The sequence below is a fragment of the Schistocerca cancellata genome, chromosome 8, assembly GCF_023864275.1.
Source record: "Schistocerca cancellata isolate TAMUIC-IGC-003103 chromosome 8, iqSchCanc2.1, whole genome shotgun sequence".
Taxonomy (NCBI): domain Eukaryota; kingdom Metazoa; phylum Arthropoda; class Insecta; order Orthoptera; family Acrididae; genus Schistocerca; species Schistocerca cancellata.
Window position 1 is genome coordinate 352,717,039 of NC_064633.1, and position 18,606 is coordinate 352,735,644.

Genomic DNA, 18,606 nt, shown 5'->3' on the forward strand with positions numbered 1-18,606 from the left:
GTACGCAGTGTTGTTTCAGTTATTACAAAATCGAGAAAAATTTAGAAGCAAATTGGGAGTACAAGCCAACTCATCAGCAGTACGTGGCACCTTCTCTGACACGGATGCATGAACACATAAAATTGAGACGCGTGCCATAAAAAAATTGTATCCTCATCAGAATGGATGGGCAAATATCTATTAGGTACATTACGTATGTGGACAGCAGTTGGGTATGTGGGTCTCACGGGGAGCGTGCAAGGGCTAAGTCCCTGCAGTCGCGCTAATCGTCTGTATCCTCGGTTACTCAGATGGATAGAGCGTCTGCCATGTAAGCAGGAGACCCCGGGTTCGAGTTCGGGTCGGGGCACACATTTTCGGCTGTCCCCATCGAGGTATATCTAACACCTGTTGGCAGCTGAGGGTTTCTACTAATTATTATTTATTCCAGAGAAGCTGCACGGTCATCAATGGTATCTGTTCTTTCGAGAACAGTTACTATCTTCATAGATATAGAAAGTGATATATTTACAAAATTTGCTTGAAATCAGTCCAGTGCTTCATGGACAAACTTGGCCTACAAGTTTTGTAACTACTCTTCATATTCTGGATATTGGCATGAGCAGGCTCTACACACGTTCTGTCACTGACAGATCTAGAAATCTTGCTGACCACAAGAGGGTCTCTCCATCACGCACGGTGTTCATAGATTCACGTGCCGTGTGTGGACGAGCAGTGTTTTGTTGAATTACCGCACCACGGTAATGTCGCATGAGAAGTTAAGTAACTAGGACCCAGGATGTCTGCGACGTACCGATGTGTCATCAGAGATCCCTCATTCTCTACTAGGAGTGACTTATGGCTGCACACAACCCGATCCCAGGAGTAACGCTGTTGCGCGTCTCCAAACACTGGAAGAATAGTATCCCTCCCTAACTCTCTCGTTAACAATGATCATCCATTATAGTACCTACCCGTGATTCACCGTTGAACGCAATGCAACACCATTCATCAGGAGTTTATGTTCTGTCATAGCATCACTCAAAGGTCACGGGACGGTACAGCGCTGGTCCAGCTCCTGCTAGTCTCCAGTCAATGGTGCGGGATGACACAGAATATCTCAGTAAGTCCAATACTTATTCTCAGGTGGCAAGTGCAGATTTTAAGCCGTTACGATGTTCTTGGTGTATAGTACGGTTAACCTCCCCTGTGGTCAGTCGTGGTCGATTGGAAACTTGACGACGAGTAAGTCTGTTATTGGGTTCACTTGCAGACCTCTATCGGGCCACTGTCATATTCGAATGCCCCACAAATCTGGACATTGCATGAACTGACCATCCACCAAATGAATCCCCTTATTGATGTCCTTTTCATACCCTGTCAATTCCGATAATAGTGTCTCATAGAAATACACGACGTCTCTGTGTCGCCTTACGTATCCTACAAGACATGAAAACAACACGAAACATGAAGTTGTGGCCGTTCTATCTTCCTCAGAGAATTACAATTGCGATCCAACAATGTGATTCACATTTTATGCACAATGATTTTTAAAACTATGTAGTGTGTTCAGGAACAGCTTAAGAAGCTTGTGGGTTGCAGGGTAGGCTGTGCTAAGAAATAATTGTTAAGAAAAAAATTCGATATGTTTCGCTGTTTAAGAGTTAATTATACTGAAGCTAGCCAATCATCTACGCTATGAGAATAACAGTAGAGGGACAGTATCAACTGGCACTAATTGTATCTGACAGGACGATTGAATCTCCGGGGGCCTTTGCCAGATTGGTTAACTGCAATGGTAATTAACTCGGGAACGATGAGACGTATCGAATATTCTTCTTAACAATTATTTCTCAGTACAACCTACCTTGAAACGCCCTTACAAGCTTTTCAGGCTGTTTCTCACCATCCTTTGCTGACGATGCGCCGGCCGGGGTGGTCGAGCGGCTCTAGGCGCTACAGTCTGGAACCGCGCGACCACTACGGTCGCAGGTTCGAATCCTGCCTCGGGCATGAATGTGTGTGATGTCCTTAGGTTAGTCAGGTTTAAGTTGTTCTAAGTTCTAGGGGACTGATGACCTCAGAAGTCAACTCCTATAGCGCTCAGAGCCATTTTGAACCTGACGATGCACTAAAGACTGGTAATCAACAATTATTTTCATTTCAAGACTTCTCATTTCCTCGCTGCTAAAGACCTAGTTTAGTGCAGGTCATTACAACATCAGTCGTCAACATTCACTAATCCTTTCACTTTTTGCTAATGTGCTTTCTCTCTCTTTTAGATTGTCCCTTAGATTATTTTCTCAAAAAAGTAGACACTAATTGCGACGTATTCCACGTTTGTTCTACAGATTACAGCAGGTGTGATTTTCCTCCACTCTGTTCTATGAACTTTGGTTGGAACTTATCGGGTTCTATTACCTACTCTTTGCCTATCTGTTCCCACAATATCACAGATTCCTGTGCTTTTCTTTCACCGGTTTCATGTTTCTTGTTATTATTTACATCTCCAGCAGAAATATATTTATAATTTCAGAAACAATAGATTTGACAACTCTTGTTTTAATTAATATACTTTAGATGTTGATCACATGGGAGCTTCATTGTAGCTATCATTGTACCAACATACCAAAGTAATTACATCTGTAGCCTATAAAGCTTTTACTATCGTCGGAGTCCTAATAGTTTTAGTAGTTGGTGCATAGCTTCGTAGTATTGCATCTCCACGTAACAGAGACTTTAGTCATCAATAATATAGTCCCCTTCACTATTTACAACAGTCTGCCAACGCTGGAGTAACTTTTCGATCCGGCGACTGAAGGAATCACATGGCTTTGAGATGAAGAACTCCTCGAACCATGTGCGGAGCGCATTTTCATCTGGAAAGGAATTTCCTTGAAGGTTGTTCGCTAGAGAGCGGAAAAGGTAAAGATCTGAGGCGCAAGATCAGGTGAATAAGGTAGGCGTGGAATAACTTCCCAACTCAAGCCCAGTGCCGTGCTCTTTTTTAGTCCATCAGAATCTGGGGAGGCGTTATCGAGGAGTAGCATAACTTGACATAGTCTTTCTGGTCGTAGTTCTTGGATTGCATCTGCTAGACGTCTCAGTGTTTGACAGTAAATGTCAACAGTGATGGCTACATGTGTGGGAAGAAATTTGTAGTACACCAGATGCATAACAGTAACAGTTGTGGGTGCGCCAGTTCTTTATAGAGGGAGTCAATGCTTCTTTTGCGCCAAATTATACCTTTCTTTTCCTTATGTTATCATTGAGACATCATTTCTTGTCACCACTAACGATACAGGATAGTAATGGTCATTTTTGTTCAAGAGTCAATTGATGATAAGAAAGTAGAGATGCACATAGAGCCACTTGCTGATTTTTGAGATGTTTGCTTAGAACAAGTGGTACCCACATACTCGACTTCTGAACTTCATAAACTGCATGCAAATGTCTCACGCTGGCGTAATTATTGCAGGTCATCACATTTCAATTTCTAGAGTACTCTGACGTGGATCATTGTGGATTGATGCGTTTGATCGAACTTCATCAAACCCTGAAGTTTTTCCTGAACGTTCGGAGTAACTAGAGTCAAAGTGATCTTCCGTAAACAGAGAAAACCATTTTGTTGCCGTGCTCTGTCCAAAGGCATTATTCCGCATACACTACACATATATTTATGATTTCCTCCATTGCTGTCCGCAGCTCGTGGTCGTGCGGTAGCGTTCTCGCTTCCCGCGCCCGGGTTCCCGGGTTCGATTCCCAGCGGGGTCAGGGATTTTCTCTGCCTCGTGATGACTGGGTGTTGTGTGATGTCCTTAGGTTAGTTAGGTTTAAGTAGTTCTAAATTCTAGGGGACTGATGACCATAGTTGTTAAGTCCCATAGTGCTAAGAGCCATTTCAACCTCCATTGCTGCCACCCCTACAGTGAACATAAGCAACAATATGACGGAAATGTTACGATTTCTCCACCTCGCACCAAGTTTTCTAGTGCCACCGTGACCATCACCACATGACTAAATTACAATCGGTAAAATCAAATAGCAACAGTGAACTACAAACGAAAGTTGACAAGCGATAAATAAACCCATAGAAAACGGAATAATACGCAAAACAAAGACGCAACGAACTTACACACCAACATATTATACTGGCTATTTGTAGTGGGACACCATACATCAAAAGCAACAATGTGTAGGCTTTTAAGGCCATGCGACGAATGCTCCGAGTACACGAGCGACAGAAGTCATTACGCGACATCGCGTATTCCATAGCAGTAGCATCAGCGGTGGCGGCGGCAGCGTACCTATATATGATTACCCACCGTCCCTCATTAAAGCCCGCAGCGAGCTATTGTCTCCGGCGGCCACTGTGTGCGTGATTACAGCGCAGCCAAATCTCTGGCTTCCGCGCGCAGTACTTAGCCATAATGGAGCCCGGAATTATGCAGAACAGCTGCAATTTGGTCGCTGGGGAGTACGCGCTGCGATGAACGGCCGGACATAATCCCCGTTTCCCCGCGGCATCGCGCGGAACTCTACGGCGTTCCGCAGCACGGAGCGCGCGCTCTCTCTGTCGTCCCCAGAGCGATGCCGCGGCCAAACGTTGGTTACCGTCCGCCGGCGGTCGAGGGAGCGCTCGTAGTTTCCGCTACAGCGGAAACACTCGCTGGCAGCATGTGGTCTCTTTTGCAGCAGCCTATCACCGTTGGCATTCGGGTTAATTTATCCGCAGCTAATAAAAAGTTAAACGACTTCCTTGAAAATTTGTTACACAAGATCTTTAGGGCCAATACTGTAATAGGTCTTCTTCTTACATAGGTGGGGCATTCCATACTGATCTGCACTTTATTATTTCCCGTCATTCATGGAACAGCAGCGTTAGCGTAGAGTTGTCAGTGATAACAGACAAGCAACAAAGCCAATACTGTAATAGGTCTTCTTCTTACACAGGTGGGGCATTCCATACTGATCTGCACTTTATTCTTTATTCTTATTCGTTCGCGTATAGTTGTCAGTGATTACAGACAAGCAACAAAGCGTGAAATAACCACAGAAATCAATGTGGGACGTATATGAACGTAACTGGTACGGCAGTGCGGAGGAGTTTGGCGTTGATGGGCTATGGTAGCAGACGGCCGACGCGACTCCCGTGGCTAACAGCGCGACATCGCTGCAGCGCCTCTCCTGGGCTCGTGACCAATTCAGTTGGACCCTAGACGACTGTAAAATGTGGCCTAGTCTAATGAGTCCAGGTTTCAGTTGGTAAGAGCTGATGGAGCGTTCGAGTGTGGTGCAGACCACACGAAGACATGGGTTCAAGTTGGCAACAAGGCACTGTGCAAGCTGATGGCGCCTCAGTAATGGTGTGGGATTTTTTGACATGGAATGGACTATTAGACTGGTCTGATAGACTAGTTGTACACCATTTACAGCCATTCAAGGACTTCCTTTTCCCAAACAACGATGGAATTTTAATGCATGTCAGTGCACCATGTCACTTGGCCACATTCCTTTGCGACTGGTTTGAATAACCTTGTAGACAGTCCGAACGGACGATTGGGCCTCCCAGAACGCCCGAAATTAATCACATGAACATTTGTGAAACACAATCGAGACATCATTTCCTGCACAAAATTCTGCACCGCGACACATTCGCAATTATGGACAGCTATAGAGGCAGCATGGCTTAATATTTCTGCACGGATCAACTTATTGAGTCCATGAGTTACTGCGCCTACAGAGGCAAAAGGAGGTCCAACACTACGTTAGAGGTAAGTAGCACAGGTGACACCAATATTCAAGAAAGGAAATAGGAGTGATCCACTGAATTACAAACCCATATCACTGACCTCGATTTACAGTAGGATTTTGGAGCATATACTGTACTCTAACATCATGAATCACCTTCAAGAAAATGACTTATTTATACATAACCAACACGGATTCAGAAAATATCGTTCTTGTGCAACATTGCTAGCTCTTTATTCCCATGGAGTAATGAGTGCTGTCGACAACGGATGTCAGATCGTTTCCATATTCCTAGATTTCCCGAAGGCTTTAGGTATCGTTCCTCACAAGCAACTATTAATCAAATTGCGTGCATATGGAGTATCGTTACAGTTGTGTGACTGGATTCGTGATTTCCTCTCAGAGAGGTCACAGTTGGTAGTGATAGACGGTAAATCATCGAGCAGAACAGAAGTGATATTTGGCGTTCCGCAGCGTAGTGTCATAGGCCCTCTGCTGTTCCTGATTTACATAAATGATCTAGGTGATTATCTGAGAAGCCCCCTTAGATTGTATGACGCTGTAATTTACCGTCTAGTAAAATCATCAGACGATCAATACCAATTACAAAATGATATAGAGAGAATTTCTGTATGTCGCGAAAAGTGGCAATTGGCACTAAACAAAAATGCGAGGTCATCCGCATGGGTACTAAAATAAATCAGATTAATTTTGGGTTTACGATAAATCGCACAGATCTAAGGGCTGTCAAGTCGACTAAATACCTAGGAATTACAATTACGAGGAACTTAAATTGGAAAGACCACAGATAATATTGTGGGGAAGGCGAAACAAAGACTGCGCTTTGTTGGCAGAACACGTAGAAGATGCGACAAACCCACTAAAGTGACAGCCTACATTACACTTGTCCGTCCTCTGCTGGAATATTGCTGCGTGATGTGGGATCCTTACCAGGAAGGATTGACGGAGGACATCGAAAAAGTGCAAAGAAGAGTAGCTCGTTTCCTGTTATCGCGCAACAGGGGTGAGAGTGTCGATGATATGATACGCGAGTTTGAGTGGCAGTCACTGAAACAAAGGCGGTTATCCTTGCGACGAGATCAATTTACAAAATTTCAATCACCAACTTTCTCTTCCGAATGCGAAAATATTTTGTTGACACCGACCTAAGTAGGGAGAAATAATCATCATAATAAAATAAGAGAAATCAGAGCTCATACGGGAAGATTTGGGTGTTCCTTTTTCCCACGTGCCATTCGAGAGTGGAATGGTAGAGAAGTAGTATGACAACGGTTCGATGAACCCTCTGCCAGGCGCTTAAGTGTGAATTGTAAAGTAACCATGCAGATGTAGATGTAAATCACCTCATTTAGTTGAAAATACTGTATGTAGTATCTTAGCCTAACTGTAAGTCACAGGATAATCGCTAGAAGAGTAATCCGTGCACAGTATAGCCCACTTTTCCAAATGAGTCGGACAACATGGAGCGTGATCATTTAGGACAACGCTGGACGACATGGTTCCTACGGAAGGAGGGTTTAAGCATTGCACATACTCACAGGCGATAAGTGGCAGTGTGTGGAGAATGCGTACTGTCGAGAAACGTGCTCTTGCAACACAACTACGCTCGTCCACATACGAGTAGGACGGTTGCCATGGCAGAAATGAGGTTCCAGGTGCAGCCACACTGTCCGTACTCTGCTGATTTGGCTCCTTTAACACATATATTCCCTCTTCGATGTACTTTTCTGGACTTTTATTTATTTAATTACGACTCACGTCTCGGTTTTTATGCCATTTTCAAGTGACTGACTTAATGTCTTTAACATATATTGCAGGACATCAAGCTCAAAAATTGGCCATAAATTAAGAAAAATATTGGCTCCCCAAGAAATATCAAATCTAAAATCACCATCTTGTTAAAATAACAGGAGGTAATAGGGAAGTACGTCATATTTAAGGCCAATTTTAAGCCTGATATCTTGTAATATGTGTTAATGATATAAACTCAATCACATGACATAGAAGGCCGAAACATGCGTGATAATTAAATAAATAACAATACAGTCACATGGCGGTGTGTTCATTTAAAAATTATTGTATGACTGTAATTCAGCAACATCAAATACTATTTACTTTTCTGGAGTCTATCGCAACAATCGCAGGAGAGCTGTTCGCAGTTCCTGGAACTCTGCGAAATGACGTCAGCACAGAGGTTTCTACAGCCCTTAACGGTAGGTATTCAGAGGGGGGCCAAGTAAAGAGAACACGTTGGCTGCCGCAATACCTTGAACCCCATTTCAGCGATGGCAGTCGTAGTTGTCCAACTCGTATGTGGACGAGCGCTGTTTCGTTACATTGGCATAAGCTTCGTGAGCATACACTCTCTCCACACACTGCCACCACTCGCCTGAGAAGACCTGCAGTGTTTAACGCCCTCCTTCCATGGAAACAAGGTCATCCAGCGCTATCATTGATGATCGTACTCCATGTTGTCCGCTCATGTAATAACAGAAGTTGGGAAAACGCGCTGCATCGTGCAGAGATTACAATTCTACTGATTGTCCTGCCGTCGACGCGTTTTAAGGTGAAATCCATTTGACCACAGCATAATAGCCCGAAACATTTCATTAACTGCAACGAGGGGTACGTCAAAGACCTAAATGATGAGCCAAATGGAGCACCATGAATGACGGAAAAAAGTGTCAATCAATATGTAACGCCCCTCGTAGTTCCGTCAATGTTAGGCAGCACGTGCGGCAACATGTTTCCTCCAGCAGAATCTATCAGCTACCATGTTTTCACCTTTCTCCCAGTTCACCTCCATGCCTTGAAAATTCTTTGGGAAAGTTCATTTCCAGGTGTTAAGTGGCCTTCCGCTGTTTCTACATCCATCGTTTGGTTTCTACAGTAGCGCTGATGTGGGAATTCTTCCATCTGTCATGGGTAGAGCCTGCCCCCAAACTTTAATATTCTTTCAGGCTCTGTTGACCACTTCTTCATAGCATTTGAAATGCAGTGCGTTAAGGTATCTTCAAAATTCGCCTCAGGCATCGCTGGAAAAAGACACTGAGCTGGTGTGCTAATTGCAGTGACATTTTCGGTGTCTCAGTTGCATGTATAACTATCGATAGCAAGAATAATCAAGGGGTTACATCCCAAACCTCTGATTTAAAGTGACCTCCTTTTGCAGCTTTCTGACGTAGCAAATAACTCGAAATGCAATACTCTTTAACTTTAAATATTGAAACACCTTTTAACCATAATATCTTGACATGCTACTACGAAAATTGGTTACGACAAAGTTCTTGCCTTCAAATGTACGACGTCGCCGGAGTCTGTTGCGGCAATCTAATATATACGAGCTCTTCATGTCTCTATGTGGGTTAACAAACGCTCACCATGACGCCTGTAAAAGCCATTGTTCGTACTGCAGCTATAGCTCAAGTACACCAGCAAGTGTTACGCGACCCATAATTTCAGAGACTACATTATAATGTATCGCTTCAACACACCACACCACGGTACATGAGGTTCGATGCGCTTTTCTGCGTTTTCTAAATTCACACCACTAGACATGTACCCCACGTTCACCTCCGCTTTCAAGACTATTCTGTCTGCAGTTCCTTTCGTCCTGCCAGCCGCGCGGAGCTAAAAGGTTATCCAAAAGACTGCGAAATGTAAAACTCGTAGTAGATCCCCTCCTTGCATAGCTATTTGAAAATTAGACTTTCCTAACTACGTTCCCTAGGAATATTACAGTCATTTCCAACAATATTTTCATACCCTGTTTTTAATATTATTCACGTATGGCCCCAGTAGAACCATGCGAGGTACGATCCATCAATGTCACGTTTGATGGTTGGCCTGTCTTTGTGCCAAATTTGTTTCACCCTTCAGAATGAAGCCTCTTTCTTTTATCAGACCAGAGTGTCCCTCCTCTTTCTGATTTCCCTCTGACCAACTTACCAATCAAATATCTTTTGTCTAAATGTTTTCCTATCTGTAAGGTCTGCCTGAGTTATACCAGATCCTTTAAGATCCTCCTTAATCACAGCAATCCATTTCATTGGCTCAGTTTTGTCCCTACTTCTCTTTTCGTAGAATTGTGCTATTTGTTTGGTCAACCTTGTGGGTGCAAATCTTTTAATGTGCTCATAAAATTTAAGTCTTCTTTCTATCATGTCACCATGTATGTCTGTGTATTCTTCTATTACCTTATTACTTCTCAACCTATAAGTTTCTCCATCAGTAATTTTGGGGCCTAATATTTTCCTAATAATCTTTCTTTCTTTATTTTGAATTTCTTCAGTATCTTTCCTCCTTTTGTAAAACTAATGATTCTGCTCCATAAAGACATCGAGGTTTGATTACAGTTCTGTAATGTCAAAGTTTACTGAATTTAGAAGGTGATTTTTTACTACAAATATTTTGCGTTAATCTGAATGCAGTTGCCATCTTTTGACAGCGAACTTCACTTGCAGCTTTTTCCAGACCGTTTTCTTCTATTATTTCCCCCAACTATTTTAACTAAGACACCCGTTTTATTTTTCGATATTTTGTGTTCAAATTATTTACATGTTAATACACCTTGATTTAGGTGGTTATAAAGATATAAAACATTTATAACAAGCAAGTATCGATACTTCGATATGGAATATTTGTCAAAAATATTTATGGATTTTGTGGTAGTTTTTGTTAAATAACTCTGCTATGCTCCAGAGTACAGATGAATCTATAGGCATACTTATAGAGTCTGACTATCATATGGGTCATATTCATTGGATCACCGCAGAACCTTTCCCAATTCTGCTACTGATGTATCATTTACATCGCTTGTTACAGATAAACTGCAGAGAAATGGTAATCAGGCACGTATTGCAGTTCCCTCTCTCGAACTATAATTTTAGTCAGTACATTTCTACTTTTATGCACACTGTGTTTGTCTTGTTCCCATGTACTCTTTGCTCTATGTGATTGATCATTCTATCCTGCCTAGTAGTCATTAGTTAAAACTTGTAAGTATTGGAATAAGGGCTATGCCGCCCTAAAGTATCGTTATCCAAGATGTCAGTGATGATGTCATCCAAGATGGCGGATTTTGATTGGAAGTTTGAATTTTGGTAGAAAGATAGGTCAATTGGGCTACCTCCACTAACCTTATCAGCCCCCCCCCCTCCCTACCCCAGAAAATAGTGGGAAGTTCAAATTCCATCAGGACAATGCAGCCTCTCCTAACCTAAGAAAACTGCAGGAAAGATAGATCAGTTGGACTACCTCCACTAACATAAGTCATCTGACCACCACCTCTCTCTATGAACTACGGGAAGTCTGAATTTTGGAGGGAAGATAGGTCAATTGGGCTATCTCTACTAACCTAAGAAAATTGGTGCAAAGAAAGAGCACTTGGGCTACGTCCAGTAACCTAAGTCACCCAACCGCCACCTCCCATCGTAGGAAATGACAGGGAAAGGACTAGATGTCTGCTAGACATAATTCCTTATTATTTAGCATTTTATTTTACTTAAACAATTAGAGGCACTACCACTTTCCAGTGCAGTCACCATGGGGTCCAGAGTCCATCTGACCTAGTACACAGTACTGTCACCAGAGGGCACTGTTGTCCATTACATGACATAATCCAAGATAACGGTTAAGATGTCAGGGGATGATACAAGTACTGTTATCCAAGATGGCGGGAAACAGTGTGTTCACCATGAGGTCTGGGCATGGTACATAGTACCACCACCAGAGAGCGCGGTCAACTACTCCGTGATGTAATCCAAGATGGTGCGGGGAAATGGCAGGAATGGGATCTGTTACATCACCGACATCAGTATTCACAAGTGGAAATATCTATTGCCTCTACTTGTTTCGAGTTCTCACATAAAGGTCTTTGCAGATGGGATAAGTTTCTAGTTACTCAGTCGTCTAGAACATGCTCCACCTAGCTGAAGTTAGGTGTTTTTTCAGGAATAATTCCCAATATACATCTTTGGAATTATGTTGCATGAGCAATTGGTAGGATATTGCTGTGTGCAAACCATGCTAAAATATATTTGTTCTTGAAATGCTAGTCTGTAGATGGGTGTAGAAAATACCAAACAGGGAAGCAGGTCTGGATCAGAAACAGTAACGCGTTTGTGTCAAGGGCAAACGAGTCAGCCCAAATTTGTAGAATAGTTCTTAGAATGAATTCAGTCACCCATTGGGAGTGGATGACCACCTACCTCGCATGGAAATATCTAGTGCTGCGAGTATATCTATGGTGCTGTCTGTCTTCATTATATATGTATGAATGATGTAAAACAGGCGATTTTTGTAAGGTGTAGGATACGAATTCTATGTTTACTACATCGACATGGTATGTGGTGATATATTGCTGGGTTGGAGATCGGTTTCATGCTCTAATATTCAAGCTCCGGTCCTCTGTGGAAGAGCTGTGTAACTGAGTAAGAGTCTTTCCGTATCTGACGATATTAGGGCACATTGCAAGGTTTAGTTGTCGGTGCAATATGGCGATCAATGTAAAATAGTTTTTTTCCCGCTGAACGTCTCACAGGCAAAAAGAAAAACAAAAGGGGGATGGTGCTTCCACACTGACAGCATCAGTAATTCAGCGGGTAATTGCGATAAGAGCCAAACATAATCCCCATTCATTCACAAGACATTATTTATGCTGGGATATAGGAGTCTCTACATACTGGTGATAAAATTTGTGTACGTTGAAAGCAGAAATGGTAACATGTGGTGGATGGGGTGCCACGTTAGTACCACGAGGAAGAACGAATTCACATTTTCCTTGTCGTTCTATCAATAGTGATGATGATTTCAGTACACTTATCAGCATCAGTGTTGCCTTTCTAAGCACTACATCTGTGGGTGCAATATTCGTTATCACACATAGCGCCTGACGCCTGTCCTTCATATCACTTGTTTGAGAGAATCTTAGCAGGATGCAGCACCTTCCAGAAGCGCTGATTGTAAAGCTTTGTCAGATAATTTCCTAAGACTGAGGAGAATCGAGACATATAGCCAGTATGAGTGTAGGCATACCATAATTTTTTCGTGTGCTGTCCAAAAATATAAAAGATAACTCACTGTTTGTGTAAGATGTGCATATATTGAATTGTAAAGTTACTGTGGCTTATGTTGTGGCATGAGTGGAGAAGATGAGTGTGTGTCCTATTATGAGGAATGTACAGATTCAGCACAAGGATAAATACGAGGGTATGAGAGACATTTCTTACGTGGAAAATTATGTGCGTTATAGATACTGAGATTTCTTCCAGAACCACAGCCATCTAAAGGGGACATTACCTGTACATTGATTGGTGTTAGACTGTAGCAGAAATCGTAATATTTAATTTTAGTTACACTGGAAAATACGTTCCTGGTTTCCAATATTCTTGTGAGTCTTGTATATATTTGATGATCCATAGACAAGTTTTGCAGGTTTAACTGTCAGAGCAATCTAGCGGCCCATGCAAAATAATTTTACCACTGAAAGACTCGTCTGCAGAAAACAATTGCAAACCGTGCTCCCACTGGACCCACACTGCAGTTATGCATCATCGCTTCATGAACTGTAAACTTTCACATGCCGTTGGCTGCAGAGTGAGAGTTATGGCTCACACTCGCTTGTGTCTGGAGGCGAAGCGCTCTGCAAATAGGTCTTTGCTCCCATCTGGTTGCATCAGCAATGGTGCTTAGGTGAACACGTATTTCGAGAGGAATTTCTCAGGTACCAAGTATGAAAGGGATGTGACTGCCTCATGCCTGAGGGACCTGAACAGGCACCTGTGTGTGGCTTGGCAGCTGGGAATTGCATCACTTTGCAGGGCTGTCGGTGCATCTCGACTTCTGGGACCATGTGAGTCCCAGTGCACAGCGGCAGGAGGTGGTGCCTACATGTGTCTTTTGCATTATTTTGCGAGCAGCTCTGTAGGCTGTGCTATGCGCTAATTGTACAGTTTACAAGTACTGAGTGTGCCTACACACCAGTGTATATTTAGGAGGTTTCGATGTCTGCACTGAAATTATTTCAGTAATTTAGGAGTTGTTTGCTTGTCTGCAGAGCATTATTTAGGAGTAGTTTACAGGTCTGTGGGCTGTGTGGCGTGACCCCCAACATGTCAGAGCATGTGGTTTGTATCAGTGTGATAAATATACTATCTCTCAAAACCCTTCCCTAAATAAATTGTTGGAAAATGAATAAAGTACACTCCTTCCTTACTCTCTATAGCAGCCCAGCGGAGGCTGACTCATTTTCGCACCATTTTCCCCCTCCAGACCACCATCTGGGATTAAATCACAGGAGAGATGACAGCACCGTCTGGTGGCAGTACTGTGTACTAGGTCAGTTGAAGTGTAGATCTTGTGGTGGAGACATCACCTGCAAAATAAAGACTTATGTCCTAGGATGAGTTGCTGGTCGGGTGACTTAGGTTAGTGGAGGTAGCCCAAGTGTTCTTTTTTTTGCGCCATATTCTTAGGTTGGTAAGCCCAATTAACCTATATTCCCTCCTAAATTCAGACTTCCCACTAGTTCATAGGAAGAGTTGGCAGTCGGATGATTTAGGTTAGTAGAGGCGGCATTGCCCTGATGGAATTTGAACTTCCGCCATCTTCTGGGGTGGGGGAGGGGAGGGGGGGGTTATGCTAGTGGAGGTAACCCAATTGACCTACCTTCCCGCCAAAATTCAAACTTCCCATCAATATCCGCCGTCTTGGATGACGTCACGGCCGCCATATTGGATGACGTCATCGCCACCATCTTGGATAGCGGTACAGTGGGGTGGCACCGCCCTTTTCCCAATGCTCCTGTATGGTGTTTCTGCCAGTGAAACGATGCCACTAGCGAAATTCAAATGCAAAAGTCTAGATTTCTCATTCCAATGTATGCCTCCTTTGGATTTGCCCCCAGGTTTTGCATTGTGAAATTTATGGCCAATGTGAAAAGGAATAGTGACAAGATGCATCTCTGCCTGACAACCATCAGAATGCTGAAGAAATGGGTGTGCCATCTCCCGTTCTTTAACAGCAACTCGGATCTAGATGTAGGTTTCTGAAAACATGAATGAGATGGTCAGCAATCCCACATAGGCTCTCAGTATTCCCCATTGATGCTTGCTGTACGCTGTCAAAAGCTTTCTTAATCTCAACGAAGTTTAGGTGCACTGTAAAGTTAAATTCTATGTATTGTTCTAGTATGTTTCACAGAACAAATGCTTGTTCATGGCAGATTCTCACAATTCGGAACCCACCCTCTTCCTCTCGTATTCGACAAACTGCTGCTTCTTGTATCATTTTAGACGAACAATATTGCTACTACTATTTTGCTGTTATGCAGCTCTCCACAGTCTCTTCATGTCTAACTGATACAGGGTACATTCGTTTAGTAAGAATACTTTTTAATTTTATTGATTTTCTGGTTGAAATATCGTGACAGAATAAGCCAGTTGTAAAGTGAAGAAACGGACAATCTAAAATTTAAATCGGGGAGTATTGATGTAACTGGATTGTTCCTTATAGGAATCACCTGTGCAATGCACATGTGAGTATAGTCCGTTTAACGTGCTAATCTATACGATTATATAGAAAAAACAACCAAAAGCGGCCTGTTTCATTTACCTTTACATAGAAGGTAACACTTTACAAACAATCTAACATATGTTGCGGTCTCTCAAATTAGCACACGTAAAACTACTCAAAATAATGAGAACGTCCACTAGCAATGGAGGTATCAAGAGGTAGGACAGTGTGTTACTCATCAAACATTAGTGTAAGGCGCAACGAAATAATTGGGCCCATTATTCTCACACGTATGCTGCATATCCACAAAGAAAGACAATCATCAATCAAATACAAACATCAAAATGTTTTGCGTCACCCCGGTTCCCAGAACTCCTGAAGATAGACGTTGACTGTGGATATTGTATCACAGACACAGTCCCTTTGACTGTTCAGAGATGTCATTAAACCCACCCAAAGATGTAAACAAACATGCATGAACAGCGACTATTAGACAGAGGTGGTCCGACAACCGATCAGTTCCAGTTATTCTAACAGGAAGGAGGTACACGACTCGTGTTGTCTGTAGTTCAACCATGCCTAGACGGTCAATACCGCGGTTAGATCGCGTTCGCATTGTTACTTTGTGCCAGGAAGGCCTCTCAACAAGGGAAGTGTCAAGGTGAACCGTAGCGATGTTGTTCGGACATGGAGGACATACATGGAGACAGGAACTGTCGATGACATGCCTCGCTCAGGCCGCCCAAGGGCTACTACTGCAGTGGATGACCGATACCTACGGATTATGGCTCGGAGGAACCCTGACAGCAACGCTACCATGTTGAATAACTCTTTTCGTGCAGCTACACGACGTCGTGTTACGACTAAAACTGTGAGGAACAGGCTTAATGATGGGCAACTTCACTCCCAGCGTCCTTGGCGAGGTCCATCTTTGCAACCACGACACAATGAAGCGCGTTACAGTTGGTCCCAACAACATGCTGAAAGGACCGCTCTCTTAACCGGTGAGTGTCACGTATGCCTTCAACCAGACAATCGTCGGACACGTGTTTGGAGGCAACCCAGTCAGGGTGAGCAACTTACACACAATGTCCAGCGCGTGCAGCAAGGTGGAGGTTCCCTGCTGGTCATGGAAGGCGCCGTATCAGCTGTACGATACCCGAATGCCGTCCTCCGAGCGATAGTGCAACCATATCAGCAGCATATCGACGAGGCATTCGTCTTCATGGACGACAATTCGCCTCCCCATCGTGGACATCTTGTGACTGACTTCCTTCAGCATAACGACATCAATTGACTAGAGTGGCCAACATGTACTCCAGATGTAAACTCTAACGAACATGCCAGGGATGGATTGAAATGGGCTTTTTAGGGATGTTGTGACCCACCAACCACTCTGAGGGATCTAAATCGAATCACCGTTGAGGAGTGGGACAATCTGGAGCAACAGTGCCTTAATGAACTTGTGGACAATATGCCACAACGAATACAGGCATGCATCAATGCAAGAGGATGTGCTACTGGTTATTAGAGGTACGGTGTGTGCAACAATCTGACCACCACCTCTGAAGGTCTCGCTGTATGGTGGTATAAAATGCAATGTGTGGTTTTCATAAGATATAAAAGCGGCGGAAATGATGTTTATGTTGATCTTTATTCGAATTTTCTGTACAGGTTCCGGAATTCTCGGAACCGAGGTGATGCAAAACTTGTTTGATGTGTGTATTTCTCAGTACCCAGAGATTACACTCGAAAGAAAACTACTAAGACATGACCGGCAATTGCTTCCAGGTGAGAATGACCACATAGGCATTACATAAAAATGGAATGATGAAAGGTTGGGTGGATGTCTTGGCACATGTGATTGTAACTCCAACGTATTTGCAAAACATTGTGTTCTGGTTCACGTGAATTGTGAATTTACCACGCATGAAAGAAATGTCAGAAGCAGAATGATGTTAATGCAGAAACGTTTTGTTGTAGCAATGTTTTCCGTGCATGAAAAAGATTCGTGCGAACTCACCAATAAGAACGTCATGGGTCTCTGTCTAGACTTGAGTTTACTCAGCTTCGAAATAAGACCGCAATGGTTAAAGCAAAAATCAGTCTAAAAGCTCTCGTTTGCCGGCCCATTAGCCCCTCGCTCTAAACAACAGACCGAGGACAAGCGCGCAAGGTTTACCATCAAACAGCACACGCACGAGTCATTGAAACTTATGCTGTGTAGCAAGTTGTGTTAAACAATGAAACGAGGCAAAGTAGCAGACATGTTTCAGTTTCATCCTGCTCGCTGTACTCAAATCTTGGGCTCTCTCTAAAATTAATGCCCCTCTCCCCACTTCCCTTTGTTACCAAACTGACAATTTCTTGATCTTTCAGGATCTGTCCTATCAACCGATCCCATATTTTAGAAATGCTGCGCCATTAATTTCTTTTATTCGTGACTCAGTGCCTGCTTCTTTGTACTTCGATCTACACATCCAGTTTTCAACATTCTCCTATAGCACCACATTCCAAAAGTTTATACACTTGGCCTGTGTATACCCTTTACCGTCCAAATTTCACTTTCGGTCAAGGTTACTCTCCAGTACCTTCAGGAAAGACTTCCTAACGCTTAAATTTTTATCTAGTGTTGATGACTTTCTTAGTACTGTCAGTAGTCTTTTTATACCCTCTCTACTTCACCCATCCTTAACTGTTTTTCATCCCGAATTACAAAACTCATCGCTACTATTAGTTCCAAATTCAGGCCGGCCGTGGTGGTCTAGCGGTTCTAGGCGCGTAGTCCGGAACCGCGCGACTGCTACGGTCGCAGGTTCGAATCCTGCCTCGGGAATGGATGTGTGTGATGTCCTTAGGTTAGTTAGGTTTAAGTAGTTCCAAGTTCTAGGGGACTGATGACCACAGATGTTAAGTCCCATAGTGGTCAGAGCCATTTGAACCATTTTTGAACCAAATTCAGTTCTCTCAGCATTACTTGGTTTAATTAGACCACATTCCACTATCATTATTTTACTTTAGTTGATAGTCATCTCGTAGCCACCTTCTGGGATATTATCCATTTTATTCGACTGCTCTTACAATACCATTGCCGTCTCTGAGCTGGTTACAGTTTCACAGGCAGACTTCAAATTTTTAGTTATTCTCCCTCAACTCTAACTCTCTACCCTAATTTCTCCTTGGTTTCCTCCATGGTTTGCTTAATGTATAGATTGTATAACATCAGGAACAGGCTACAACATTGCTTCATTCCCTTCTCATAACTATCTCTCTTTCATGTTTGCGACTACAATCTGGTTTCTCTACATGGTGTAGGTAGCATTTTGCTCCCTGTATTTTGTC